This window comes from Schistocerca americana, chromosome X (assembly GCF_021461395.2).
Source record: "Schistocerca americana isolate TAMUIC-IGC-003095 chromosome X, iqSchAmer2.1, whole genome shotgun sequence".
In the NCBI taxonomy this organism is placed as follows: domain Eukaryota; kingdom Metazoa; phylum Arthropoda; class Insecta; order Orthoptera; family Acrididae; genus Schistocerca; species Schistocerca americana.
Genome location: NC_060130.1, coordinates 668,923,930 through 668,946,074, shown reverse-complemented (window position 1 = coordinate 668,946,074; position 22,145 = coordinate 668,923,930). Strand labels below are relative to the sequence as shown.

Sequence of the window (22,145 nt, the reverse complement as noted above, 5' to 3'; positions counted from 1 at the left end):
TCAAAAACGGAATGTAGCATAATAAAAACTATTCAACTGATGGTCACCATGATGGTGCTGCTTTTACTACTCCCCCTATATTAACAAAGAACACAGAGAGTAATAATAAAAATAAAACTTTGTTGCTAAGGCATACGTACTTGCTACATGAATAATCATCACTTGTTACAAGCACTCAAGGTCACAACAAAGAAATATAAAAGATGACACTCTGGAGTCTAAGATTCTGATAACATTCACACTGGTAATGACACATTGTCACTGCAATGTTAACTGCTGTTTTTTCCTCATTGAGAGATGGATTGGTAAACAGCAACTACTCTCCATGTGCCATGTTCACTATTAGTGGATGAAGTCACTGAACTAAGTGCATCATTCAACAACAAATCAGTTTGAAAAGAAGCTCTTTCATCATTAATAGCAGCAGCAATTTATGGGAACAGCACATTTTTAAGAGCATCTGCAATCAAAATTACTCTATCTTTAGCTATAGTTGGATGAGATAGTATATCCTCCACATCAACTTCACAGCACACTTCAGCTCCTGCAGATATGAGTGCTACATTTTTGAAACCTAAGCCATGAACCATAATGAATTATCCAAGACCTTTGCAGCACACGAGTGCCACTGAATCAGAAATAGTATGTTTTTAGTATGTGATACTTCATTATCTACTTCAATATCCAAGTAAATACATTTTTCCAATGGAATAAAATTTTTCCAGTGGTCATCCATCAATGATGAAAAGCAAACCAGTGTGGATTTTCAATAACCTCGGGGAAGATCAGTTTGGATTCTGTAGAAATACTGGAACACGTGAGGCAATACAGACCCTAAAACTTATCTTAGAAGAAAGATTAAGGAAAGGCAAACCTATGTTTCTAGCATTTGTAGACTTAGAGAAAACTTTTGACAATGTTGACTGGAATACTCTCTTTCAAATTCTAAAGGTGTCAGGGGTAAAATACAGGGAGCGAAAGGCTATTTACAATTTGTACAGAAACCAGATGGCAGTTGTAAGAGTTGAGGGGCAGGAAAGGGAAGCAGTTGTTGGGAAGGGAATGAGACAGGGTTGTAGCTTCTCCCCGATGTTATTCAATCTGTATATTGAGCAAGCAGTAAAGGAAACAAAAGAAAAATTCGGAGTAGGTATTAAAATCCATGGAGAAGAAATAAAAACTTTGAGGTTTGCCAACGACATTGTAATTCTGTCAGAGCAGCAAAGGACTTGGAAGAGCAGTTGAACAGAATGGACAGTGCCTTGAAAGGAGGATATAAGATGAATATCAACAAAAGCAAAACGATGATAATGGAATGTAGTCGAATTAAGTCGGGTGATGCTGAGGGAATTAAATTAGGAAATGAGACTCTTAAAGTAGTAAAGGAGTTTTGCTATTTGGGGAGCAAAATAACTGATGATGGTCGAAGTAGAGAGGATATAAAATGTAGACTGGCAATGGCAAGGAAAGCATTTCTGAAGAATAGATATTTGTTAACATCGAGTATAGATTTAAGTGTCAGGAAGTCGTTTCTGCAAGGATTTGTATGGAGCGTAGCCATGTATGGAAGTGAAACATGGACAGTAAATAATTTGGACAAGACGAGAATAGAAGCTTTCGAAATGTGGTGCTGCAGAAGGATGCTGAAGATTAGATGGGTAGATCACGTAACTAATGAGGAAGTATTGAATAGAATTGGGGAGAAGAGGAGTTTGTGGTAAAACTTGACTAGAAGAAGGGATTGGTTGGTAGGACATGTTCTGAGGCATCAAGGGATCACCAAATTAGTATTGGAGGGCAGTGTGGAGGGTAAGAATCGTAGAGGGAGACCAAGAGATGAATACACTAAGCAGATTCAGAAGGATGTAGGTTGCAGTAGGTACTGCATCTGCAAGGCCTGGTCCCTATTTTAAATTGGTCTCTTTTTCATATATCATTTTTTTATTTGAATTCATTTGTTTCAAATTTATTGATATATTGAAATGCTCCTTGGTTATACTACAAGAATCTGGTGGACCTGACTATTGTTTCATTAATTTTTTAAAATTAGTAAAATGTCTACAAAGAAGCAAGTTGTTTTTCCTTTTCTGTGTTTTCCACATAGTATATTTATTAAATTTCGTGTATGTTTCTCTGTTTGAGAGGGTTAATCTCACATTTTTGTAAGTGTAAATTCATTCAGTCTTTAGTGCAATAGTTACTCACTGGACAGCTGTCCACAGCTCTTGGTCTTGTGGTAGCATCCTCGCTTCCCACGCACGGGGTCCTGGGTTCGATTCCCAGTGGGGTCAGGGATTTTCTCCGCCTCGTGATGACTGAGTGTTGTGTGTTCTTCATCACCATTTCATCTTCATTGACTAGTAAGTCGCTGAAGTGGCGTCAACTAAAAAGGACTTGCAGTACGGCGGCCGAACTTCCCCGCACGGGGCCTCCCAGCCAACAATGCCATACGACCATTTCATTTTCATTTCATTTCACTGGACAGCCAGCTAGATAGCTCTTTAACACATCATGTCCATGATGACATGTCAGGAGGGTAGCAAGTCACATATCTAGGATTGTCTGCTTATATAGTTCAGTTCCTCAGTTAGTGTTGCTATGATGGGTAGGATGTGTGCACGTTGTGTGAGTATACAGGAGGAGCTGGCCACAGTTTGCGAACAGCTGAACATGCTGTTGGCTACGGTCAGCTGCCTTGGGATGTAGCAGTGGCAGAGAATCTGCCCATCACATGGGATACCTCAAGCGTCACTTGCTGTGCCTACAGGCTCTGCTTCTGAGGCACCTCCTGGTGCACACAACGCAGTGGATCTGCCCTCACAGCAGGGTGAGTAGACTGGCTGCCTGGTCTCACGCATTCACCCTGTGTAGACGGGTGGCCGCTCCTTTAGTGGGGTCCCTGCAGGCACATGGGGGGAGGAGTTTAGTAGTTATTGGGAGCTCCAATGTTAGGAGCCTTATGGAGATCCTTAGGCAGATAGTGTTCAGGGCTGCAAAGAAAGCCAGTGTGCACTCGGAATGTCTGCTGGGGGGCCTCATCTGAGATGTGGAGGCGGCCTTGCCAGTGGCTATCGTGGGGTGAAAGCAGAGCTCACAATTTGCCACATCATTCCTAGAGTTGACTGGCGTCCTTTGGGTTGGAGCTGAGTGGAGTGTCTTAACCAAAGGCTTCATCAACTGTGTGATGGTCTTTGCTGTAGATTTCTAGACCTGCGTTTTCATGTGGGGATTTGTAGGTCAAGGGTGAACAACACAAAGGAAGCAGCTACTTGGCTAGCAGAGTACTTGTGGAGTGCACATGAGGGCTTTTTAGGATGGGTGGCAGTTTGAGGTGGTCTGATGAACACTCACCAGTCAATTCACAGCAAGGGAAGTCAAACAGCGTTCAGAATAAAGACACTTCAACTGTCACAAGTTTATCAGTAAACTGTCAAAGTATTTGTAATAAAGTTCTCAAATTTACTGCCACCCAGGAAAGTTCTCACGCTCAAATTATTCTTGGGACAGAAAGCTGGCTGAAACCTGAAGTGGAAAGATCTGAGATATTAGTGAGTCATGGAACGTATATTGGAAACACAGATTAGAGGTCATAGGAAGGGGAGTTTTCATTGCAATTGACAAAAATATTTTCTTTTGAGGTTGAAGTTGAGTGTGACAGTGAAGTCATCTGGTCACGTACAACAGGTGTTGTGAAACTAAGTTAATTGTTGGATGTTTTTACCAGCCACCCAATTCCACTGTAGCAGTTCTACAATCATTCAAAGGAAGTCTACGGTCAATAGCGTGTAGATACCCAAAACATGCAATACCAGTTAGAGGTGACTTTAACCTGCCAAGTATAAACTGGGATGTCTATGGATTCATTGCGGGGGGTTTACAGATAGACAGTCATGAGAAATACTTTTGAACATGTTACCTGAAAATTATCTTGAGCAACTACCTTGGCAGCCCACATGCGATGGAAATATCTTATACCTTGTAGCTACAAGTAGGCTGGACCTTATCGACAATGTCAGTATGGAAACAGAGATTAGTGATATAAATCAGATAAGTAATTATTAACATCTTACTTAGACAGTGACTTGGCATCACTTAGTACCATTAAGATGGCTGTAGAAGAATTATGGGCAGAGTTTAAGCACATTGTAAATCGTGGACTGGAGAGTTACGTGCATAGTAAATGGATGAATGATGGAAAAGACCCACCATAGTTTAATAACGAAATTTGGTGGATGCTGAGAAAGCAGAGGCTGTTGCACTCTAGGTTCAAAAGGGAATGCACAAATGATGACAAGTGAAGGTTAGAAGAGATTTATGCATCTGTGAAAAGATCTGTGTGTGAAGCATACAACAACTACAACAATCACACCTTAGCAAAAGATCTGGCAGAGAACCTGAGAAAATTCTGGATGTATGTGAAATTGCTAAGCATGTCTAAGGATTCCATTCAGTCCATTGTTGACCAGTCTGGTGTGGCAGTTGAAGACAGGAAAACAAAAGTCAAAGTTTTAAATTTCACATTCAAGAAATTGTCCACACAGGATAACCATACAAAAACACCATCATTTGACCATCGGGCAGACTCCTGTGTGGACAACATAGAAATAAGAATACATGGCATAGAGAAGCAACTTAAAGATTTGAAAACAAATAAATCACCAGGTCCCAATGGAATACCAATTCAATTTTACAAAGGGTTCTCTACAGCATTGGCCCCTTACCTAGCTTGCATTTATCATGAACCTCTCACCCAGCACCAAGTCCCAAGCAACTGGAAAAAAGCACAGGTGACTCCAGTATATAAGAAACGTAAAAGAACGGACGCACAAAATTACAGGCCAATATCCCTAACTTTGGTTTTCTTATTCTCAGTTCAAATAGAATAAATATTCTTGAGACAGAGTAGTTTATGTCCAAGAATCAGCATGGTTTTAGAAACCATCACTTGTGTGAAACTCAGCTTGCCTTTTTATCACATAACACAATGAGAACTATAGATAAAGTTCAACACACAGATTCCATTTCTCTACCTTGCCCCATTGCAGGCTCTTAACAAAGGTACAAGCATATAGAATAAGTTCACAGATATGTGAATGGCTCGAAGATTTCTTAAATAATAGAACCCAGTATGTTGTCCTCGCTGGTGAGTGTTCATTAGAAACAAGGGTAATATCAGGAGTGCCCCGAGGAAGTGTGATAGGACCGCTGTTGTTCTCTATATGCATAAATGATTTGGCAGACAGGGTGGGTAGCAATCTGCAGTTGTTTGCTGATGATGCTGTGGTGTACGGTAAGCTGTCAAAGTTGAGTGACTGGAGCAAGATACAAGATGGCTTAGACAAAATTTCCAGTTGGTGTGATGAATGGCAGCTAGCCCTAAATGTGGAAAAATGTAGGTTAATATGGATGAGTAAGAAGTACAAACCTGCAATGTTCAGATACGGTATTACTTGTGTCCAGCTTGACACAGTCGAATCATTTAAATATATGGGCAAAATGCTGCAAAGCAATATGAGGTGGAATGAGCATGTGAAAACCATGGTAGGAAAGGCAAACAGTTGACTTTGGTTTATTGGGAGAGTTTTAGGAAAGAGTGGTTCACCTGTAATGGATATCACATATAGGACACTGGTGTGATCTATTCTTGAGTGCTGCTCAAATGTTTGGGATCTGTACCAGGTCAGATTGAAGAAAAACATCAAAGCAATTCAGACCAAAAAGTAAGTGATTATGGAGATGCTTCAGGAACTCAAATGGGAATCCCAGGAGGGAAGGTGAAGTTTCTTTCAGGAAGCACTATTGAGAACATTTAGGGAACCAGCATTTGAAGCTGACTGCTGAACGATTCTCATGCTGCCAACATACATTGCATATAAGGACCACAAAGATATGATACAAGAAATTAAGTGTCATAAGGAAGCGTACAGACAGTCGTTTTTCCCTTGCTCTATTTGCGAGTGGAACAGGAGGGGAAATGACAAGTAGTGGTACATGGTACCCTCCACCATGCACTTTATGGTGGCTTGCGCAGTATCTTTGTAGGTGTATATGTAGAGTTTAGTTGTATCAGTTACAGTTACTTGCATACATATACGAAGATTATTATATTAATGTACCTATAAAAGCTGCAATTCTACATGTTATAAGAGCTATTAAATTCAATTCCTTGAATGACAACATATTTATTGTTTACAATAACACCAATTATAAGCTATATTTTGACAAATAATAATTATACTTTTTCACAAAATCCATCTTTTTCCTTAGTTTACAACAATTGACAAAACGAGAAGCACAAAGAATGCCACTATGTTCGTTACAGATGATGTTTTTATACTTCATTAACAACATGGTGATTTTCTTATGTTTGCTGTTTGCAGCTTTCTCTCTTTCCTGGTTCAGCTAATTAGATCAGCAATGAGACGTCTTTTTGCACATCATATCTATGCATGGTATTAAGTGTTTCCTTAGGGGGAATAGGGATCTGAATTCCAAGCTCCATTAGTAGTCTTACCATTTCCTCTACAAAATCTCTTAGGCACAAATCCCTTCCATCAGTTCTTCCACTACACTCTATCACATGTTTGGCAGACAATAAAAGTTCACTGGTCATTGCTGTGATGTCCATCATATTCATCCATAATGTGAATGACTATCTCCTAGTCTGACTCTTGCAGGTGTAGTATTGAACCTATGGTCCATTTCTTCTACTTGATCCTAAGTGAAGTTATGAAGTTACAGAACTTTATTTCATGTGATTCCTTTTTTTGTTTGAGTCTGAGTGATGTGTGTCATGATGCATTGTGCTAATCAGTATTACTGATTTTTATTCTTTTTAGGAACATAACTGACCATTCTGACTTCCCCTATAAACACAAACAACAAAAAACTCATTGCTCTTCAGGCAGACAATTTCATCTCATTAGAGATTTGTGGTTTATTTTGTTTGGTTGTCCCCACCACTGTAATTTGCTTCTGAATCATCTCTTCTACTAGCTGAATGCTATTGAAGTAGTTGACAACAGTAATATTTCTGTATGATCCTTCTATGCTTTTAGCAAGATCTTTCACCAAATTCAATCCAAGATTATTCTGAAAAAGTTAATGTGGCTTCCTTCCTGTGCACACAATTCTGTCTGAAGTATATGCAGATGTAGAATCACACAACCAAAATATCTTTATGCCATACTTGGCGGGCTTAGTGGCATGGATAAAGCCACATCTTCCATGCAATGGGAGTTACATTCACCAACTGTGCATGAATAATTAGCAATCATTCTGTTTATGTATAAGTCAAGAAACATTTCCCATACACAGTGAACAGCTGCATCTTTGTCAGCTACAGATTGAACTTTTCAGGTGTGCTGTCATTGAGTCTTATTATTCTCCTTGTATACTCAGACCAGTTTACTCACATTGTGGCCTTATATGTAGGATTTTTGCCTTTTCATCCAAGAATAATTCTCGCACAGGAAAATCCCAACTCTTCTCGAAACCAGAAAGCAAAAAAAGACCAAGAAAACGCTCCATTTCAAAAAGTGAAAAATGTTTCTATGTTTCACCATATGAAGCAACCACTCTTCTGCCTTCTTGTTCAGTCAATTACTTCATCTGGTATTTCCCTGGAGATGAAATGGTCCCAGCCATCCTTATATTTACAAGTTTTCCCTCCACTAGCTGGAGCGGCTGCCTTCTTTATGATATTGTGAGCAAGCATACATGAAACTGCAGGAGAATCTAAATTCCAAATGGTTCCATTACAACTAATATGTGTGCCAGCATCTCCAAGTTGTTGACGTGGAACATAATTTTCAGACTCTGGTGAAGTGATACTATCTGAAGTTCTGTAAACTTCCAGAAAATTTGTATCAGCAGTTTCAGTGTTCGATTCTTTACTACTTGTATCTCCAAAAATATCTCCTCCTTTGTATGATTCAGCTTCTTCAAACCACTGAGTGACAACACTTTTAAAATTATCTGCAGTTGCACATATTAATACTTTTCTTTTTCTTAATGTAGCCATAACAAAATACATGTCACTCAAGCAACAGCTGATGCAGAACAACAATGCAGTGCAATAATAGAGCCAATGATTGCAAAAAGCTCATATGTATACCAACATCTCTGATAAAATAAATGCAATTTCTATTATTTTTGCTCTACTACTACTGCTGCTGCTGATGGTGATGGCACTACCACTGCCTCTGATCCAGTAGTTATTAATTCAACAACTGTTCCTAGACAAATGTTAAAATCAATATGCAACAGAAAACAAGTGTAACTGTTAAGTGGTTTCTGAAGCCTTGCATATGCATTGATGGTGTTCTAGCTAATATTTTGAATTATGCACAAAAAAAAAAAAAACTGAAAAATTTAACTCAGACTTGATAAGAAGGATGCCAAAGTGTAATTGGAAGAATACTGGAAAGGAGTTTGAAATTAAATCACCCCACCAGTTCACCACTTTCATCTGTAGTAATGATGAAAAAATTCTTTACTAGTTCATGGCACTTGGAACTTCTTCACCTGCCTGCATTTCTCTCGTCTGTACATACTGTACTATCCATTATTTTTTGGTCTAGAAAGATGACTTCCTTCTGCAAAAATCCACACTTGTCTGGCTGTAACTTCAACCTATATACCCTTAGCTTGTCAAAAATCTCTCACGGTTTCTCATTATGTATTCTCAGAGAACTTCCGTAACAAATAATATCATCTAAGTACACCAAATACTGTGTTCCCTGCAACCCTATTAATGCAACATTCATCAACTTTGGGAATGTACTCTGCATGTTTTTTAATCCTGTTGGCATCATCTTACATTCATAGTGCTGGCAGTTATAACTAAAAGTCATTTTTTCCTTGTCTTGGAGGTCCACTAGTATCTGGTCATACCTGCTTACTAAGTCCAGTGTGCAAAAATACTTGGCCTTTCATAACTGGTCCAGTATTTCTGTTACATTTGGTACTGAGAATGCTTCCCCTGAGGAAATCTCATTTACATTACATTAATGTAACAAATCTGTATTTCATTTGCCCACTAGCATCTATCTTCTTAGGGACTAAAAATGTTATTGCATTCCATGGACTTTGGCTCTCTACTATGATATAGTTGACTAGTGTTTGTTCTATATGTTCCTGGAATACCTTCTCCCGTGATTCCCGGATCCAATAATATCTGACATTTACATCTTGGCCTTTATGTTCTGGTTGAATTGGAAGTGTATCCTTCCCAGTATCAGTAAATGACAATTTGTCACCATATGAACAGAATATATTGCAATATATACTGTACAATGTTTTTAATAAATGTTTTTCTTTTGTATTTAGGTGAACCTGTTCACTAAGTGTGTGTGACCTGTGTGATGTGAGAATTATGTTCTCATTCCTTTTCCGACATTTTTCATACCCTCCTTACAGTTGCTTCTCTGCATAGTGTGTCAGCAATTAAATGTATAGAGCTTACATCAAACTCATCATCATTTTTATTCAAAACACTGATATTATGTTCTCCTTACATGTATCATACTAGGACCTCTGGTATGCATGCTCCCTTTAGTACTTCTGGTTTCAGCACCATCATTTGCTCACCTTCCAGAATAATCCTGTGTTCTTTTATTCATATGCTTGTAACCTTCTCTTCCCTTGGTCACGAAGTTCACTTTTCCTTCTGCACATAATATAGGATGACACACACATCTGACAGCTGATTTTGTCAGTCATTCTCACTGAACAATGTCCTGCTATTTTCAGTTCCTTTGGCCCGACTTGTCCCATTGTTTCTTCTCTTATCACACCCTTATATTCTTGATGGCCTTTTTATGCATCCATCTGTCCTATAACCTTTCGTGATTACCCTGATTCTCGCGATATCTCACCTTCAAGTACTGCCAACAGTGGAGTGTATCACCCATTCACTTCTAACTGTCTGTTACTCTACTTAATGATCCAACACAGTTACACAGTCTTGTGAGGAAATCTCTTCCTACCAAACCATTACAAAGGACATCTGTTGCTTTCCTCAAAACACGAAATTTGTGCTCTCCTATTTCTGGTCATCCTTAGTGTCAGCATCACCATCCCAAGCAAGCTCACTGCGTCATGCATTACTCCTTTTGGTCTTTGCACCTCAGGCCTACTAACTGATATACAACTGGTCACAGTTAATTAAACTAAAATGTGTCAGCCATATTTATTAAGAAATTCTGTGCTTTACCAAATTATTTGCAGTCAGTCACCATTAAATCATTATCTGCTTTGCAGTCTACTACCCTAACCTTGGGCCATTTAATGGTGGCCACATGAGACTGCTTGACATACCAACTGTTTAGGTTCTGTCTTTCTCTCCAAGGTCTTTCTGAGTTTCTCTCTACACTGGTGCACTGTAGGTCCATGTAAGTAAAATATGTAACCTCTGGGAGTCTGACAGTCCTTTGCTTCACACCCATATATCTGGCATTTTTCACATAATATTACCTCATTACACTTCATGTCTGTATGCCTCGACTCATCTCAATGGTAATAGAAATCTTGAAATTCCCTACCTCCCTCTGCCCTGATGAGTGTTTTCTCCCATCTTATTTTGGCATTCTTTCAGTGCTTATCACAATGTACAGATACTAGTTGTTCACAATATTATTGCACTTAGCCTCCTGTGGTCATTATGGTAAACATGTAGTGACATTACAATAAACAAGTACAATGGTAAGGAAGGCACATATACTATCCAGTGGTTCATTATGTCATCATGAAATATCAAGCCAAAAACTCACGATAAGCCAACCAAAGTGCCCTCACTACATTTTGTGTTGCACTTTTGTTTACTATTACCATGCCAGTGTGTTTCCATAGGCACTCTATTTTTCTGTTTCATGGACGTTATAACACTTTCCTCTTTTTGTGCTACATCAGCTGCTACATCAACAATGTTCTCACTTTTGTTACGTATGATGGTTTGTATTCTATCATTGGCCAGTACCTGAATGAATCATGCTCACCTTAATGCATAAACAAATTCTACCACAACTTCAGATGGTGCTTTTTCAGTTACCCTCGTTACTGCAACCGTAAATGAATTGGATAGCTCATCTGTCCTATTTCCCTATGAGGATATTGATCCCCCTTTCTGGCTTGAAATATTCTACACACTTAAAAATCATTCTAATTTTTCTTTTCAGCTAATCTTGTCTCTATCGACTTAGCCATTCTGTCTCCTGTAATTTTTGACTTGACATATCGAAATAATAATTCTTTGTCCTCACTTTTCATTATCTCAAATGTGGCATTCACATTCTCAATGAATTCCTGCAGTTCCCTTTTGTTACTTTCAAATGTTGTTTAAAATAATACTAGTGCATCCTTAGCACTTATACCATGGTCATCACTACTGGAAGATGTCATTTTGCACAATCACAAGAGATTTTATACTGATGAGCTGTCCTGTCCATTCTGATGTCTTGTAGAGGTGTGACTAAATAAATCTGCTGGGCTCCTCTGGTCATCAATTTCTTGGGCACTGCTACTCACATGGGCTCCATCTGCTGGATATAATCCTTGAGCATGCTGTTCATAAGCACTTAAATATTTATGACCTTTACTTTAATATCACATTCTACTTTTCACCATTTTGCCGTCCTTTTTCAAGTCACCGTACAGTTGATCTGATGCTGCTGTTGGCTTTCTATCGAGGAATCTTGTTTTGCAAAATGTTGTCCCTGATTATTGTACAGTTGCTGCAAGGCAGGCATCCGTCATTGATTTCTTCACATCATAGATTATGTCAACATGAAACACTGAAATTTTACAGAGATTAGTGATAAACAAAGGTATACTAAACTTATAAAGAAAATACATATTAATTGATTGCATTTGGTTAATATTAATAGGGTATACAGTGTTCTCATACAGCATTATTTGAATGTCCTTGAATTTCCATTCTGTCTCTCCTTCCTGATGTCCCGTTACTGACCCACATTCAGTTTTTTTTCCTCTGTCTCAGTCGCGACGGTAGGGTCTGGGACCTTCCACTGTGACCTCTTGACAATAGGGCTGTTTCTGCCAAGAGCGATGCACTCACCTGTGTGCAACTCAACTGTGTACAAGATGGCGCTGGTCAGTAAGGATGTAGTTCAATCAGTTCTGCTTAAAAGTAGAATTTTATTAAACATTAAGTGTGTTAAATGGAAGAAAATTGTGTGAAACGGCATCCTTTGTGATAAATGTGATCTGTGGAACTATTTTAAATGTGCCGATGTCGACGAACAGAGCCTGCCCGAAGATAATACTGAGTGGTTCTGTCCTCCATGCTGCAAAGACGGTAGCCTGGACAATGTTGCAACAAAAGACTACGATTCATCTGATGCTATTCTTCAGCAATTGAAAGAAGAAAATGAATTACTGTGTGAAGAGATTAGACGACTCAAGGAATGCTGTGAGCACAGTGACCAGGTACTATGTAAAAGGTTGGTTAATAGTGAGTCATTAGAAATAGGTTATAGGCCTAATATCAACACCAACTGGCCGCCGCTTAGAAACAGGCCTGATACTAGTCAGGTAGAACAGTGGAATATTGTGCCTTTAAAAAACCACACAAAATCTGTTAATAATCAGAAAAACCTGAAACGTTATCTAACCCTTTCAAATAAGTATGGTATTTTGGAAGCTATCAATGGGGCAGAGAGCATAACCCCAGTCTGCATCCAAACCAATTCAAGGTCTAACCTACAATTGAAGCCAACAACAAAGACTACTAAACAAGTCCCCAGTAAGTTTGTACCTAGGCCTATAAGATCCGTAAACATTCAAATTCACACTGATAGCCAAGGTAGGAATGTGTATGCTTGGAATAAGGGGGAAAAGCAACTTCAATGTTACTAGTTTTGTGAGACCAGGCGCATGCTTCAAGGACGCCACCCAAAGTGCTGCGGGAAGTGTCAAGTCAGACCTCGACTTTACTGTACTACTGGCGGGAACAAACGATGTGGTGAGAAATGAAAGGCAAAATCTTATCTCCTCACTGAAAGACACGCTGCAAGATCTTCGGAGTGCCAAACTTATCTGTGTTTTTTCTGTTCCAACATAGTATGATCTACCTGTATGGTCAGCCATCAATCAAGAGGTGAAGAAGGCCAACCAGGAAATGTTTAAGATGTGTAAACGCTTTAGGAATGTCACTTTCTTTGACCTCAGCGACATTGGTAGGAGGTTTCATACATCTCATGGTTTTCACCTAAATAGGTTAGTTAAAAGATTTGTCTCAGATGTTATAGTAGACATAGTTGAAAAATTTTGTCTGAAGTACCACAATGCAATAGCCTTAGAATACAATGTTAACCACCCTGTACACTCTGATAATACTGTTTTAGTCTAACCAAGCACATTGATTTAGCAGTAAATAGTAATATCAGTGCTGACATGTGGAATAATCTGGTCTACTGCCGGATGTTTGTATCGCTCTGGCACAATATTTCAGCCATGTAAATCGTTGCCTTCTTCAGGTGCTACCTGAGACTGTCGTGTTGGAGGATCTTGTCCAGTATTTATGCCCAGAGGGCGCTGGGTGCTCTCTTTGCCATCCACGCCCGCCTGGCGCTGCTTGTAATGTGTTGTCTCTTCCCTGGTGCTCCCACAGACGTCCGTGCCCGACTTGGTCGCCATCTGTGGCAGCTCTCTGAGGCCTGTCCTATGTCGGGCGTTCCGTTCGCGGTCCACACCCACAAGGTGCTGCTCCTCAGGTTTTGGCCCCTCTCTGGTGCTCCCACGGACGTCCGCACCTGGCTCGTCCACCATCTGTGGTCATGGCAGCTGTCTGGGGCCGGACCCGTGTTTGGCGTTCAGTTCGTGGTCTGCGCATGCTTGGCGCTGCTCCTGAGGTGTTGGCACTTCCCTGGTGCTCCGACATACGTCAGCGCCTGCCTCGTCCACCATCTGCAGTTGTGGCAGTTGTCTGAGGCACATCTCGCGTCAGGGGCTCTGTTCGCGGTCCGCGCCCGCCTGGAGCTGCTTGTAAGGTGTTGTTTCTTCCCTGGTGCTCCCCCGGACGTCCGCGCCTGACTTGGTCTCCATCTGTGGCAGCTATCTAAGGCCTGTCTCCACCGGTATCCTGAAGTGTCTTTACACTGAGCACGTCCTGATTTCCCTGCCTGTACGTCAACTGGTGAGTGTTCATCAGGACACCTCGCACTACTGCCTAGCCTAAAAAACCCTCACGTGCACACCACAAGTACTCTGCTACTCGAGTAGCCGCTTCCTTTGTGTAGTGCATTCCTGACCTATCTCGGGGCGTCCTACAATTCCCCACCCAATAGCGCAAGTCTAGAAATCTGCAGCCAAGACCGTCACAGTCGAAGAAGCCACTGGTTGAGACCCTCCACTCGGCTCCAAACCAAAGGACCCTGATCCACTCTGGGAACGTTCTGCTCGTTCTATAAAGAATTTTCTTAAATTGTCTACCTGTCCATAATGTAGGTTTTTTATGTCGATAAATCCCCTTCCTCCTTCCTTTCTGCTTAATGTGAATCTTTCTGTTGCTGAATGTATGTGATGTATTCTATATTTGTGGCATTGTGATCGTGTAAGTGTATTGAGTGCTTCTAGGTCTGTGTTATTTCATTTCACTACTCCAAATGAGTAGGTCAATATTGGTATAGCATAAGTATTTATAGCTTTTGTCTTGTTTCTTGCTGTCAATTCTGTTTTCAGTATTTTTGTTAGTCTTTGTCTATATTTTTCTTTTAGTTCTTCTTTAATATTTGTATTATCTATTCCTATTTTTTGTCTGTATCCTAGATATTTATAGGCATCTGTTTTTTCCATCGCTCCTATGCAGTCGCTGTAGTTATCAAATATGTAATCTTCTTGTTTGGTGTGTTTTCCCTTGACTATGCTGTTTTTCTTACATTTGTCTGTTTCAAAAGCCATATTTATATCATTGCTGAATACTGCTGTTATCTAACTATATATGACCATGCAGCTTTGCTAGAAATTAAATGATAATTAAATGGACACCCTAGCTGCAAGCAGGCGTTGATACACTTCGTTGGGGACATGTTGAAAATGTGTGCCCCGACCGGGACTCGAACCCGGGATCTCCTGCTTACATGGCAGACGCTCTATCCATCTGAGCCACCGCGGGCACAGAGGATAGTGCGTCTGCAGGGACTTATCCCTTGCACGCTCCCCGTGAGATCCACATTCCCAACATGTCCACAACACTTCATTCATAGTGCGCCTAATAGATGTTTGCCCATCATACTCATTACTCGTGGCAGATGGCTCAGATGGATAGAGCGTCTGCCATGTAAGTAGGACATCCCGGGTTCGAGTCCCGGTCGGGGCACACATTTTCAACATGTCCCCAACGAAGTGTATCAACGCCTGCTTGCAGCTAGGGTGTCCATTTAATTATCATTTCATTTCTAGCAAAGCTGCATGGTCATATATAGTTAAAAAATATGGGTTCCCGGCCTTTGACCTTCTTGTGCGAACGCACACGCTATGCCCGAGCTCGTACGGGACTTGGTAGATTAATCTGCCACGAGTAATGAGTATGATGGGCAAACATCTATTAGGCGCACTACGAATTTAGTGTTGTGGACATGTTGGGAATGTGGATCTCATGGGGAGCGTGCAAGGGATAAGTCCCTGCAGACGCACTATCCTCTGTGCCCGCGGTGGCTCAGATGGATAGAGCGTCTGCCTTGTAAGCAGGAGATCCCGGGTTCGAGTCCTGGTCGGGGCACACATTTTCAACATGTCCCCAACGAAGTGTATCAACGCCTGCTTGCAGCTAGGGTGTCCATTTAATTATCATTTCACTGCTGTTATCTTTAGTAATTGGTCGAGTTGTTGATTTATTGCTGCCAGTAGTTTTAGATCATCCATGTACAGCAAATGTGTGATTTTGTGTTGGAATGTTCCAGTAATATTATATCCATAATTTGTATTCTTTAGCATGTTGGATAGTGGGTTCAGAGCAAGGCAGAACCAGAAAGGACTTAATGAGTCTCCTTCGTATATTCCACGCTTTATCTGTATTGGCTGTGATGTGATATTATTTGAATTTGTTTGGATATTAAGTGTGGTTATGCAATTTTCATTACTGTGTTTAGGAACTGTATTAATTTAGGATCTACTTTGTATATTTCCAATATTTGTAGTAACCATGAGTGGGGTACACTATCAAAAGCTTTTTGGTAATCAATGTATGCGTAGTGTAGCGACCTTTGTTTAGTTTCAGCTTGATATGTCACCTCTGCATCTATTATCAGTTGCTCTTTACATCCTCGTGCTCCTTTGCAGCAGCCTTTTTGTTCTTCATTTATGATTTTGTTCTGTGTTGTATGTGCCATTAATTTTTGTGTAATGACTGAAATTAGTATTTTGGATATTGTTGGTAGGCATGTTATGGAGCGATATTTTGCCGGGTTTGCTGTGTCTACTTGATCTTTAGGTTTCAGGTAAGTTATTCCATGTGTAAGTGTATCAGGGACTGTGTATGGGTCTGCAATGTAACTGTTAAATAATTTAGTTAGATGTGAATGTGTTGAGGTGAACTGCTTTAGCCAGAAATGTACTATTTTATCTTTTCCAGGGGCTTTTCAATTATGCGTACAATTAATTACTCGGGTGACTTCATGTTGCAAAATTATCACTTCAGGCATTTGTGGTATCATCTTGTATCTGTCTGTTTCTGCTTGTATCCACCGTGCATGTCTGTTATGTTGTACCGGGTTTGACCATATGTTGCTCTAGAGGTGTTCCATGTCTGTTATGTTTGGTGGATTGTCTATTTTAATGTGTTGTTATCTATTGTCTGGTAAAGTTTCTTTTGGTTTGTGTTGAATGTTTGGTTTTGTTTCCTTCTATTTGCATATCACAGCCTCTTCTTCCTGTCGGTTAAATTTCGCGTCTGTAGCACGTCATCTTCATGGTGTAGCAATTTTAATGGCCAGTAGTGTATTTCATCTGTTAATCTACTCTTAAGGCCCCTGTAAACGATCAAATCTGTTTGTCAAACGAGCTTTGTCAGTATAACCTCACTTTGAAGCAGACATTATTCGTGTACGTGAGTATTTGGACATTAGTGAGAATGACCACAGTCTAACATTACAGTCGCGACACTTCGCCTCGATTTTGTTAATTTGTTGCCTACGGCGACAGTAGCGCCCCAAGCGGCGAGTAACTTAAACTGCGAGTTCGGGGCGATCGTGAAATCGAATAGTAGTAGTTTACTTTAATTTCTACCATGGTATTTACAAGCGGGAGCGTTTGTAGCGCAATAACAGGAAGAAGACACCACAGCTGTCTTTTTTTAGGTTTCCTAAAGATCCTGAGAGGTATATACCATCATGTTACTAAATTGTATCGTCAGGATTCACTTAGGGCTACAAACTACATATGTATTAATGATTAATGTTTCGTTTTAGGAGCAGAAAATGGCTGGTTAATATCAGACGAGAAGACATTATGAAAAAGACCCAGTTTACCTGTATTACAATATTAGGTTTTGTTCGCTGCATTTCGAACAAAACCAGTTCATGAATGCAGACAATAATAAACTCGTGTGGAATGCAGTACCCACACTGTTTGACATTCCAAATAAGCCACATCAACTGACGATGGAGAGGAAACTGCCACAGTGATTCGACAATCCATCTGAAGCTGTAAAACAGTCCTGTGACACAGAAGCAGCCAGGTCAGCTCTCCATGTATCAGTGCCAGATTCGTGTGAATCGTCAACACAGACCTGCTTTGACGATGAGGTGGTTAGATTAAGTGCAGTTATTCGTGTCTTACAAAATCGTAATGTTTGGTATGTATTTCATTCACTTCTGTTGTTAGTCACATAATTTTCCTCGCTTCCTTCGTGTGATAACATTATTTTGTTAGCACCTTGTTCACTGACATTGTTTGAAAATTATTCAAATATTTGGTTTTGCGTGAAATGTAATGTAATCAGCTCATTATAATGTTTTCAACATATTTCACCCACCATTTGGCAGTTGCTTTTCCCACTTAGAATAATATAAATATGAAGGTCGTACTTGTGGCTACAGGCGACAATGACAAACACAGTAGGCCTACAGAACGATAAATGAGCTGTCGATCGCTTTTGCATGTAGAGGTACATGTCTGCGCTTCTTACGTGTGAATCTGTGTGTTTATATTCTTTTGATATCAACGAGGTAAGCTGCAATTCTATCCAACGTCACAAGTGTTACTTCACGAATGTGTTGTAGCTTGCCACTAGATTCGTGGTTCTTGTCCATACTTGCGCTTATTTTAGCATCATTTCTAGAAACATGTATGCCTTCTGATACTACACAAGCCGTTGGAGGCAAGAAAATAATTTACGTAGGAAATGGATGGAAAACAAACATTATGCTTATGGCGCGTCTGATGTTCACCTTACTCGCCACTTGGAGCGCTAGTATCGCTCCGTCTTTCAAATGGTAACAACTTTTACAAGCAGTGAGTGTCGCTGCTGTTATGTTACACTGTGGAATGACCACAAAAGCAGACAAAGCAGTCCTGGCACTGACTTTGGAACTGTGTGTAAAGAAGAAGAAGAAGAAGAAGAAGAAGAAGAAGAAGAAGAGGGGGGCGGGGGGGGGGGGGGGGGGGAGAGAGAAATAGTTGCTCATGAAAATTTGCAAAAGGAAATATAACTGTCGGAACTCAATGATTACATCAAATTTCGTCGAATGGAAAATGAAACTTTTAAAAACCTGCGAGGGCCCTTGTGAAAGAGGACACTTGTCTGTCAAATTCAGGCTTATGAAGCGATGGATGTGTCAGACAAGCTTGTTCACGCACCAAGAAAGTTTTTCAATTTAACCTTATGTTTGATGCTGACGCTTTTCTTGTGTGACCTATTTTGACCCTAGTGGGAATGGCTTGGTTGGTTGATTGGGGTTGAAGGGACCAAACAGCAAGGTCATCAGTCCGTTGTTTTAAAGGTGGTCCATTTGGACGGATTTACATCTCACAAGAGTCATAATGATAAAAGATAAAAGGCTAAAAAACATAAAAGTGCAGTCGTGTAGTCAATGGTGAAAACAAAAGGAGGGAAGTCAGCAAGTGGGCAACCCCAAGGTTATGCTAGAGGCAAGAAATATCCCAGCTCTGATGCAGTACAGGTAAGCCCACCCGCTATTTAAAAGCATTGAAACGCTAGAATGTAAACATGTGTATTGTAAAAGGGGACTAACCAAATCTAAAAAGCGATAAAAACAGAGTAAAAGGGAGAGAAAAAGAGGATCTAGGCCAGGGAGGGAAGTCAGGAATCTCCAAACACAGCTTACAGTGGGAGACAGCCCAACCCTCACCGCCCTGCCCCTACTCCAGAGGGAGATTAAAAATCTTAGAACTGAAAATAAAAACCACTTTCACTGAGTAAACTGAGAACCAGTTCCACCATAGGAGAATCGTCTGCTAATAGTAAAGCTTAAGTGCGGGGAAGCCCATACTTAGTATGCAGAGCCAAAAGAAAGTGGCATTCCACCCAAATGTGGACTACTAAGTGGAAGGCCCCCACAACCACAAAGTGGGGGTGGCTCATTACGCAAAAGAAAACCATGGGTCAGCAGTGTATGGTCGATGTGGAGACGACACAGGGTGGTCGAGTCCTTTCGATAGAAGTGGGAGGAAGAAAGCCACGTGACAGGTGTCATCTCAATCACATGAAGTCTATTAGGCAGAGAGGTAGCCTCCCAAGAGTTGGCCCACAATTGTGCGAGTAGGATTTGATATGAAGCCCTTACAGGGAAGGGAGGGTAAGTGACCTTCCCCCCCCCCCCCCCCCAGACAAACGATCAGCAAGCTCATTATCTGGGATACCCAGATGGCCAGGGACCCCAAGGATGTTAACGGAACAAGTAGCATCATGATGATCAGCGAGAAGGTCATGGATGGCTGAGACCAAGGGATGGAGGGAAAAATCACCATTCAATAGCATCAAGGCCACTCATTGAGTCCATACATAACAAAACGCAGTTGAGTTGGGACTATTTAAGAAAGGTAAGGGCCTGGGAAATTGACATAGATTCCGCACTAAACACTCCACATGCAGTTGGCAGGAGATGATTTTCCATGGCCACAGAGGACGTGAAAGCATATCCCACATGATCAGCAGATTTAGAGCCATCGGTGTAAAAAAATAACAGCATCCCGAAACTCCCATAAAATTCGCCGAAGAAAACAATGCAACACCATTGGGGCAGTGGAATCTCTGGGACCTCAGTGGAGATCCATCCAAATCCAGGGCCGAGGAATTAATCAAAAGGGGGGTGTTGGGGGGGAACGTAGGAGACAGGACAAAGAAGGAAGCTGAAAGTCACAGCGAAGAGAAGCAAGCCGGAGCCCAACCGGTAAACCCGCCCGAGGTCGGGAATCAGGTGGGTGATGTCCTTGGTCTTGGAACAGGATAGAATAGTAAGGTTGAGTGGGAGAGGAACGGACAGCGATTACATAAGAAACCAGAAGCTGGGACCGCTAAACAGAAAGGGGGGATCCCAGCTTCAACCAGGAGACTATCAACAGGGCTAGAAGGGAAGGCACCATTGGCCAAACGGATACCACGATGGTGTACCCGATACAGGAGGTGCAGTGTGGAAGGAGCCGAGCCATAAGCTTGACAACCATAGACCACGCGACGTAGCGATAAAGCCTTGTAAAGGCAGAGAAGAGTGGAACAATCCACACCCCAAGAGGTGTGGGTAAGGAAGCAAAGGACATTGAGTTTACAGAGACATCCTATCTTCAGAAGTCTGATACGAGCCAGCCAAGTGAGCTTGTTGTTGAAAAGAATTCCCAGGAAACGAAACTGTGGGACCACAGGTAATCGTTGTGCATCGAGGTAGAGCTCAGGATCAGGGTGGACCGTAGTATGGCGACAGAAGTGGACCACCCACGATTTTAAAGGAGAGAATTGAAACCAGTGTGAGAGGGTCCATGCAGAGGCAAGCCGTATAGCAGCCTGGAGCTGCCGCTCTGCAGAGGCCACCAAAGAGAAACTAACCCAAATGTAGAAATCATCCACATACAGAGCAGGGGTGACCAAAGGACCGATGGGCCCCACTCATGAAGTGTAAATAAGATATGATGGCGCCAAGCTGTGTCATAGGCCTTGCAAAGGTCGAAAAATACTGCAACCAAATGGCAGCGCTGAGAAAAAGCCTGCCGAACTACGGATTCCAAGCGAAGTAAATGATCCATCAAAGACCGTCCCTCTTGGAAGCCACACTGGTAAGGGGATAATAGATCCCGAGATTCGGGTACCCAATTGAGCCGACAGGCTACCATCTGCTCAAGTAACTTGCAAATAACGTTTGTCAGACTAACTGGCCGATAGCTTCTGACAAACAGGGGATCCTTACTAGGCTTAAGGATAGGAACCACGATGCTATCCCTCCATTGAGAAGGGAAGTCACCCCGGAGACAAATACGATTAAACACCTGGAGAAGATGATGTCGTTGTGGAGCACTGAGATGTTGAAGCAATTGTTTATGAATGGAGTCTGGGCCAGGGGCCTTATCATGTGAAGAAGAAAGTGTGTAAAGAATTGCTCATTCACTAAAAGGTTCATTGTAAGATTCTGACTGACAAGGAGTAAAACATAAGGTGGAAGCTTCAGCCTGCTGTTTCTGGTGAAGGAAAGCAGCCAGATAGGAGGTTGATGCTAATGCTGTCGCAAAATGGGTCGCAAGATGTTCCGCGAGAATCAACAGGTCCGTGCAAAGGCCATCCGTGAGGGTAGACTGCCGATGGCAACCTTGGAGAGAGCGAAGTGTGGCCCATACCCGTGACAGAGGGACAGTAGAACCAAGGGAAGAAACAAAGCATTCCCAACACACCCATTTGCTCCATTTGATTAAGTAATGAGCTTTGGCGCAAAGGCGTTTAAAGCTAATAAGATTGACAGTGGATGGGTGCCTCTTAAGGTGTTGTAAAGCTCGATGACGATCACGGATAGCCATGGCAATGGCCGTACTCCGCTACAGGACTTTCCGGCGGCGAAATCGTCCAGATGAGCATGGGATAGCAGGGTTAGCAGCGCAAACAATCGCATCACACACGTCACGTAGAACGTCATCAATACAACCCGACAAAGAGGGAGAAAACTCGACCTGTGCAGTGTATAGAG

General features: G+C 41.4%; 2 non-coding genes across 2 annotated transcripts; one reads left to right on the top strand and one right to left on the bottom strand.

Moving 5' to 3' along the window:
- Positions 1 to 15,059: 15,059 nt before the first annotated feature.
- On the bottom strand, positions 15,060 to 15,134 carry Trnat-ugu. Its single transcript has one exon. It is a non-coding gene; the product is annotated as a tRNA-Thr (tRNA).
- Positions 15,135 to 15,664: 530 nt separating this feature from the next.
- On the top strand, positions 15,665 to 15,739 carry Trnat-ugu. Its single transcript has one exon. It is a non-coding gene; the product is annotated as a tRNA-Thr (tRNA).
- Positions 15,740 to 22,145: the final 6,406 nt, after the last annotated feature.